This window comes from Lemur catta, chromosome 25 (genome assembly GCF_020740605.2).
Source record: "Lemur catta isolate mLemCat1 chromosome 25, mLemCat1.pri, whole genome shotgun sequence".
In the NCBI taxonomy this organism is placed as follows: Eukaryota; Metazoa; Chordata; class Mammalia; order Primates; family Lemuridae; genus Lemur; species Lemur catta.
Window position 1 is genome coordinate 4335208 of NC_059152.1, and position 8135 is coordinate 4343342.

Here is an 8135-nt window from a genome sequence, read left to right on the forward strand (position 1 = left end):
TTTTTTTTTCAAACAGGTTTTTGCTCTGTCACCCAGGCTGGAGTGCAGCAGCCTCATCACAGCTCACTGCAACCTCCAGCTCCTGAGCTCAAGTGATCCTCCTGCCAATGTCATCCATGTTAAAAACAAAGTCTCTTCACGCCTCTTCCTAGTCCAGATTCAGCCTCATTTCTGCATTTCCCTTCATTGAAAATGCTTTGAAGTGGTGGTTATTACTCATTGTTTCCATTTTCTTACCTCTCAGTATCTCCTAAAACCAGTCCCATCAAGCTTTTGTCCCCTCTATTGCACGGAAAGGGCTTTGACTACCAATGCCAAAGAAAAGCATCAATTCTCCGCCCTCCTCCTGCTAGATCTCTCAGCAGTGTTTGCAATTGGTCACTACCCCCTCATTCTGGAAATGCTTCCTCCCTGGGCTTCCTGGATGCCTCACAGCTTGGTTGTCCTCCTGCCTCACTGGCTCTGTGTTCAGCTCCCCTGATGCCTCCTCCCGTTCATTTCTCTCCAAATGTTGGGCTACCCTAGGTCTCTGTTCTTAACTTTCTAACCTGCCTATATTCTCCCAAGGTGGTCTCACCCAGTCTCATAGATTTAAGACCTGTTTTGATGCTACTGACCATCACATTTATTTAGCCAGCCCTGACATTCCTTTGAGCACCAGATTCAAACACTCAACTGCCTACTCAACATTCTCACTTAGATGACTAAGTGGGGGCACCTCGTGATCAGGCGTCAACATTGAACCTTTGAGTTTTTTCCTTCCCCTTAGATCATTTCCTCCCCATCCCAACTGAGCTTTCCAGACCCTTTCCAGTATACGGCATCATTGTCTACCCCATCGCTCAGACTAAAAACCTTGGAGTCATTATTGACTCTTCTTCTTCCCTTGAACTCCACATCCAATCCAAGAGTAAGTCCTGTTGGCACTTCTTCCAAAATATATCCCCAAACCGACCACCTCACTCCATCCCAGCTGCAACGACCATCATCTCAGGTCCCGTCATCATCTCTCACGCGGACTGTTGCTCCTACCTCACCTGCCTTCCTGCCTGTCCCTTGCCTCCTACCAGCTATCTCGCAACAAGGCAGATGGAGTGATTTTTTTGAAGCATAAATCAGATGCTGTCACTCCCCTGCCTGAAGCTGTCTGATGTCCCTGTTATACCTGAAACAAAATTCAAAGTGTCCGCCATGCTCTGAATCCTACCCTGCCCTTGAACTTTCCCAGGGACACTTTTCCCTATTGCTCTAGTCTTACTGTCCTTTCAGCCACAGCCATTCTCATCTTAAGGCCATTGCACCTGCCACCCTGACCATTGGAGCACTCTTTCCTTGGGTCTTCGAGTGCCCCCTCCCTCCCTCTCACTGAGGTGGGGTTCAGATGGTGCCTCACTCCCTTGCATAAGCAGTGGGGTGTCTCCCATCCCCACTCCCCGGGTGCTCTCTCTTGTAGCACCCTTGTTTATCTCCTCGGGTACTCAGAAGTACCTGAAATGACAGCATTTGTTTGTTTGTTTGCTTATGTTTGTTCCTTACCTCCCTCAGTTAGAATGTAAGATTATGATCTCTCGTGGACTAAAAGCTAAGATTATGTTTCTTTCCATTTACTACAGAGAAAGTGTTGTAAGTTTTAATAAAATGAATGCACCTCTTTAATGGAATCATTATCCTCAGCAATACTCATGAAAACGTCAAAAAATACCCAGTGCACTACTGTACAATGCTCAGGGCGAACTATGAATAGGTCATCGACATACCTATATGTGTATAATTGATATCTCTCACGATGATTAATCATCAAGGACAGGTGTTTGGGGCATAGTGACGACCTCTTCGAGAGGCTTTAGTAGGGCCTAAAGTTTCACTTACCATCGATCATGGAGAGCACTTAATCAAAGTATGTGATTAGCATGGGTAGAGTTCTGTGAACTCTTACGAATTTGGTTTGCTCATTTTCCAAAGCGTAGCTTTTGTTCAGACTGACACTAGATGTCATTAATACCTCCTAAAGGCACTGACGCCAGCCCTGGTTTTTGGGTTGCTCCAGGCTTGCCTGCCTGGGATGTGGGAGTAGGGGCCCAAGAGCATTTGCTCTGATGATGACATTGTCTCAGGCAGGAGACAGCCAGACCTGTGCCCGGGGACACTTGTATAAGGAGAGGGGTGACCACCCTGGGGGAGAGGCCAGCATGGATGATGCCAAAAACTATGAGGATGGTGTCATGTAGCTAGAAACACCTGCAGCAAGGCCTAAGAATATTTAGAAATACAAACTGAAGAAACAGGGGTAATGGCAAAGGCATTCCAAGAATCCCTTTGGCCTGGGAGTGCACACGAGAGGAAATCCTATCTAGGAGGGGAAGTGAGTCAGAGCTCGCTTACAACACTGGGGAAAGAGGACAATTGGGTTTTAGAAGAGACTTAGTAACTTATATCCGTGGGCTTTAAAAAATTCTCAGATTCTTTTTCACATTCCATTGCTGAGTCCTAGAAAAGGTATCTCAGAAAGGGTCTGTGGGGGAAGGAACAGGTCCGGGGGCACACTCTGAAGGACAGACACTCTGGACAGCCCAAGAGGGACCCCTTTACGGTGTTTCTGATGTGCCCAAGGCCTTTCTGGGGAGCTGGCAGCAGTTCAAGAGCTATGCCTTATCCTAGCTCATTAGAATATAAACCGATGCTGAATACGGTGCATTTAGGCAGGTGGTCTGTAGTTTACATGCTACTTAAAATTCCTGAAGCCACCTACAGTAAATGCTTGAAATATATTGTGGGAAATCACTTGAATAATCTTGCAAACATCCATGTAATGCTTAAACAAAGGCCACCCAAAGGCCAGGACGAGGCTGCCAGGAGCCAGTGCGCAGTTTACCTGGGAAGCCCCAGGGAGCGGCGTGGGGAAGACGTGGGGGCAATCGCCTACCTGGGCTTCAAGCAGGTCCCATTAGTTTTATTCTGTTTTCTCAGAATATTTCACCTAACTTATTCCCAAACTCACTCTCAGAAACTGGGGAAGAACATCTTTCCATTTTTCACAAAGTAACCACTTGAAATACCTCCATGAGCAATGGGGAGTTCTATTCAAAGAATAAACTCTGAAGACACCCTTTCAGTCCGTGGAGGGTCCCGATGTGCATGATTCTGCCATTTGGTATGAAATTCTCACGTGAACCAGGGATGGCCTTGGAGGAGGGAAGAATCCCAATGCCACGGCTCATCTCCTTACAAGGGAAATGGCAACCTGACTCTACAAGCAAACAAACCAACATGTCCCTGGGCAAACATCAGCCCAACAAGCCCTGGGCAACAGAAGCAGCAGACACCTGGCTGCAGGGAAGGACGGCTGTGGGGACTTGGGGAAACTGAGGGAAGCGGGGATCAAGCACTGAAGATTCTTCTAGGCCACACTAAGAATGTTGCCATTTACTCCGAAGGTGGTGGGGAACCTGGCATGATCAGGCTTATATCGTAGAAAATTTATTCTGGCGGAGCACAGAGGCCAGGATGGACAGGGGTGGGACTGGAGGTTTAGGATGCAGATCAAAGTGTCGGACTGAAGACACTCCGTCACTAGAACTGAGCAGAATTGCTGACCCACTGTGTATAAAGAGACTGGGGGTAAAAGGAGTCGGGGGTGAAACCTGCCCGGGTTTCTCATTTAGAAGAGGCTACCTACCTTTGCTTATAAATGCAACATCGAAGGGATATGTTTCAAAAGTGACAAAACTTTAAACGTTCCCAAAGTAAATATTGTAAAGTTTCTGAGGTAAACCCAAGTTATCTTAATTCAACAGGCTCATTCTAGGTTTTCCCTTTGACTTTGAATCAAGAGGCAGAGCTCTAACTAAGCACCCAAGAGGGCTCTGGATTGCGGAGTTGAGTTATGACGGCTTGATGTTCTCAGGGTTTATTACAATCCTCACTTAAACGGGGTGTGACCTTGAATACACAAAGGCTGGGGATCCCCAGAATAGAGATTCTGCTGCCATGCAGGCAAGATGTATAAATATGAATGTCAAGCCACGCCAGTGCATGAAAGGCTTTTAAAATGCCTGAGAGTTCCAAAGTGCACCGGGCCTCACATAAGCACAATGAAATGGCAATGAAGACAAGCAGTAGCAGCGACCACCCACCAGCGGTTTTATTGCTGTAACTAGGAATGAAGGGTCTCCCTGGAACTATTGACACTGGATGGCATTGTCATTTTTAGCACATGCTAAAGCTGTGATTGTGAAAGGGATTGTCTCTGTTAAACCAAAGCCAGACTATTTATGGACATCCCCGCTCCCGCTCCATTCCTGCGCCATGGGCATAGGTAAGAAAAAAAAAAAAAAAAAAGGAAAATGGCCCCTGGGTTGCCACACATGTCCCCATAAATTCCCTGTCCCTGCTTAATTGACCGAGGAAGAAATACGCCTCCGAGGCCTCTTCTCAGAGCGCCTTGAGCTCAAGTTCAGCCCAGGCCTCCACCTTCCTATTTATTTCCCTGCCTTCTGCAGCCCTGGGTCACAGTCCCCTCGCAGGCCACCCACATGCCGTAGGTCAGGGACGGCACTTAACCCCCGGCTGCTCTCGCCACCATCAGATGGGACGAGGCCACCGCTTTAGTATGTGGCACGCGGATATCAGACAGTAATAACGTCATCGTCCCTGCTTTAAAAGCACACATATGTGCACAAGCACACGCACACACGTACACGCTCGCACACACGTACACGCTCACACGCACGTACACGCACGCACACATGTACACGCACGCATGTACACACATGCACGCACGTACACACACACAGGCACGCACGTACACGTACGCACGTACACGCCTGCATGCACGTACACTCACACACGTACACGCATGCACGTTCACGTATGCACGTACACGCACGCACTCACGTACACTCACACACGTACACACACACACACACACACGTACACGCACGCGCACACGCGTATGCGCACGCGCGTACACGCCCGTACAAAATGCTCCGACTTTCTGCGCTCCAGGAAGTGGGTGGAAAGAAACGGTGTTTGTGCCCGTCTTTTCATTATTCCGCAGTGAGGAAGACTCCGCGCGAAGCATGCTGGGAAGCTCTAGTAGGTTCCAGTCCTTCCTCCGGGGCCTTCGGCTCCGCGTCCACGCGGGCGGGCGGGCAGGAAGGCCGAGGGCGCCGAGCTGAGCCTCGGTTCCGGTTTCTCTCAGACGTCACTTGGAAAGAGACTTTGGAGACGAGAAGTTTACGCGTTTTCTCCTTCTCTAGGAAGTACGGTTTCTCGCATCCCAGGTGCTCCGTGCCACGGACGTCTGGCTTTTTATTTTTAATTTAATTTAATTTTTTTTTGCCCACTGCCTATTGGGTGGCTTCTAGAAGGAAGGATTCATTTGTTCAAGAAACTCTGTGTGCCAGGCGCCGGCGGGAGCGAGGGCTGACCCGGGCGACAGAGCGGGTTCCCCGCGCCACACGGACGCTGAGGGGCTGACGGGTCCCCAGGCCGTCACCGGGAGGGGCCAGGAAACCTCGCAGAGACAGACCGCTCTCTGACGAGAGTCGAGGCCCGTCATGTGTTGGTGTAAAACAAAAATGACAAGATTCTCCGCCAACCAGGCCGCTCACTTACGGCATTGGGACTCCGGGGACGCCCACGTGGGGGGCGAAGCCGCCGGGGAGGGGAACGGCGGAGCCTGACGCGTGCGCCCGCTCCACGTTCTGGTTTCCGAGATACCTGCAGACACACCTGGCTTGGATGTCACCTTCGCCCTTCATGACCTGGGTAACCACAGATACGCCCATCTCGTCAAGACTTGGTTTCCTCATCAGTAAAACTGGGCATGAAAAGAACATAACTTCCCCGTGAAACTACTGCGAAGTGACAGTGCCTGAACGTCCCAGCGCTCAACAATGCTGGCTGTGAGGACACGACTGTCCCACAGCGGGGCAGAGCCAGGAGTGTGTATAGGTGACAGCTCAGCAGCTGGGCACACAGTAGGGAGTCACGTGCTTTCTGTCTCTGAATTTTGACTGGCATTTTGACTTCTGAATTAGACTTAGCCTCTGTTCTGGTTGCCTCTGGCCCTGTGTGTCTCCAAGCCCCACCTCACCACGCCGCTGATCCCAGGGCAAGAGGGGCTCACAGCACCGTGTCAGGTCATGGTTATCACCGGGGAGACGGACCTGTAACACGTTTTGTCCGTGGCTCCCCGGACTAGCAGGTAAAGTCCACACCCCAGAACCCACTTCCCTTCTTTCACCACTTTCAGCAGTTTCGTCCACTGTCTGCAAAACAAGATTTTGCTGCATTCCAAGCAAGAGCTGTATACCGCATGGGCCTGAAGTTAACAGACTGCTAAGAAATCTCTCCACTTTCTTACTGAGAGAAACTTGTCCTTGACTGGAGCCCAGGAGAAAGCTCTCCAGATTACAGTTCTGATTTTGAATGAGCCTCGGATGTGTCTACATCTCTTGGACAAGGAGACTTACAGGGAGGTAAGAGAAGCCTGGCAAATGTAACTTCTCACTTGCGGAGAGTGCAGGATTGGAGGGGGAGGAGGAGGTGGGAAGGGGACGGAGGGAGGCGGACAGAGAAGGTAGATAGGAATGTGACAAAATTACCTATGTGCTTATTACAGATGGGATCTGATATGGCTTTAGGGAAGAAAATCCCTAAATTGTCAAATAATAACTTATCTAACGACTCCAACTGTAAGAGCGATCATTTCTATTGGTAAATTTGGTTATTTTTGACATGTATAATTTTAAAAAATGTATATCTATTCATCTCTGATGAGCTATTACAACTATCACAGAATGCACCATTGAGAGTACAGCATGAAAAATTGTAATTCATGCAAAAAATTAGATATTTGTACAAAAACACCAGTTTCCTCCTATCTGCTATGATATTAAAACATCTTGGGGCCATGTCTGATATCTGGATATTGTTTGTTACAATACTGGGTGCATCTAAAAGTCATGAGATTGTGAGAATGTAACTAACACTTGATATAAATTCTATGGTGTTTACATTGTTTTTAGAAGCTTTTGAAATTTCAGTTAGTGCAAAGTTCAGCTAGGAGGCACTTGCATGCCCCCAAGGACTCTGGGTACTTTGAGTTAAGTTAAAAATTTCTCAGTGTCCTAAACTTTTGTTGCCAGTTAGTTCTAAGCTGTTCATCCTCAAGAAGCAACCAGACATAGCAGCATTATTCACCACAGCCCAAAGGTGGAAACAACCTGCCCATCAATAGATGAATGGATAAATAAAACGTGGCATATACATACAATGGAATACTATTCAGTCATAAAATGGAATGAAATGCTGACACATGCCACAACATGGATGAACCTTGAAAACATTATGCTAAAAGAAATGTGCTGGTCACTAAAGGACAAATACCTAGAAAAGGCAAATTCAAAGAGACAGAAAACAAAGAGATTCTCAGGGACTTGGCAGGGGTGGATAAGAGGGGTGGTGGGGGGTGGGTGAGAGGAGAATCATTGTTTAATGGTTAGAGATACAGAGTTTCTATTTAGGATGATGAAAAAGTTCTGGATATAGACAGACATGGTTACGCAACATTCTGAATGTACTTAATGCCATTGAATTGTACACTTAAAAATGGTTAAAATGGTAACTCTTATGCTATGCATAGCTTACTACAATTTTAGAGAAAGAGAGAAAGAGACAGAGAGAGAGAAAGGAAGGAAAGAAACCAGAGCAGTACCACTTAGCTCTCACTACTGGGGACCCACTACCATTTGATCCTGCAATCCCACTACCAAGCATCTACCCAAAGGAAAAAAAGACATTCTCTAAAAAAGACATCTGCACTGGAATGTTTATGGCAACACAATTCACAATTGCAAAGATGTGGAAACTACCCAAGTGCCCATCAGTACATGAGTAGATTAATAAAATGCGATATATGTATACCATGGAGTTCTACTCGGCCATAAAAAAAATGGTGAACTACCTATTGTATTATCCTGGATAGAGCTGGAGCCCATTCTTCTAAGTGAAGTATCACAAGAATGGAAAAACAAACACCACATGTACTCACCATTAAATTGGTACTAATTGATCAACACTTATGTGCACATATGGGAAGTAACATTCATAGGGTGTCGGGCAGGTGGGAG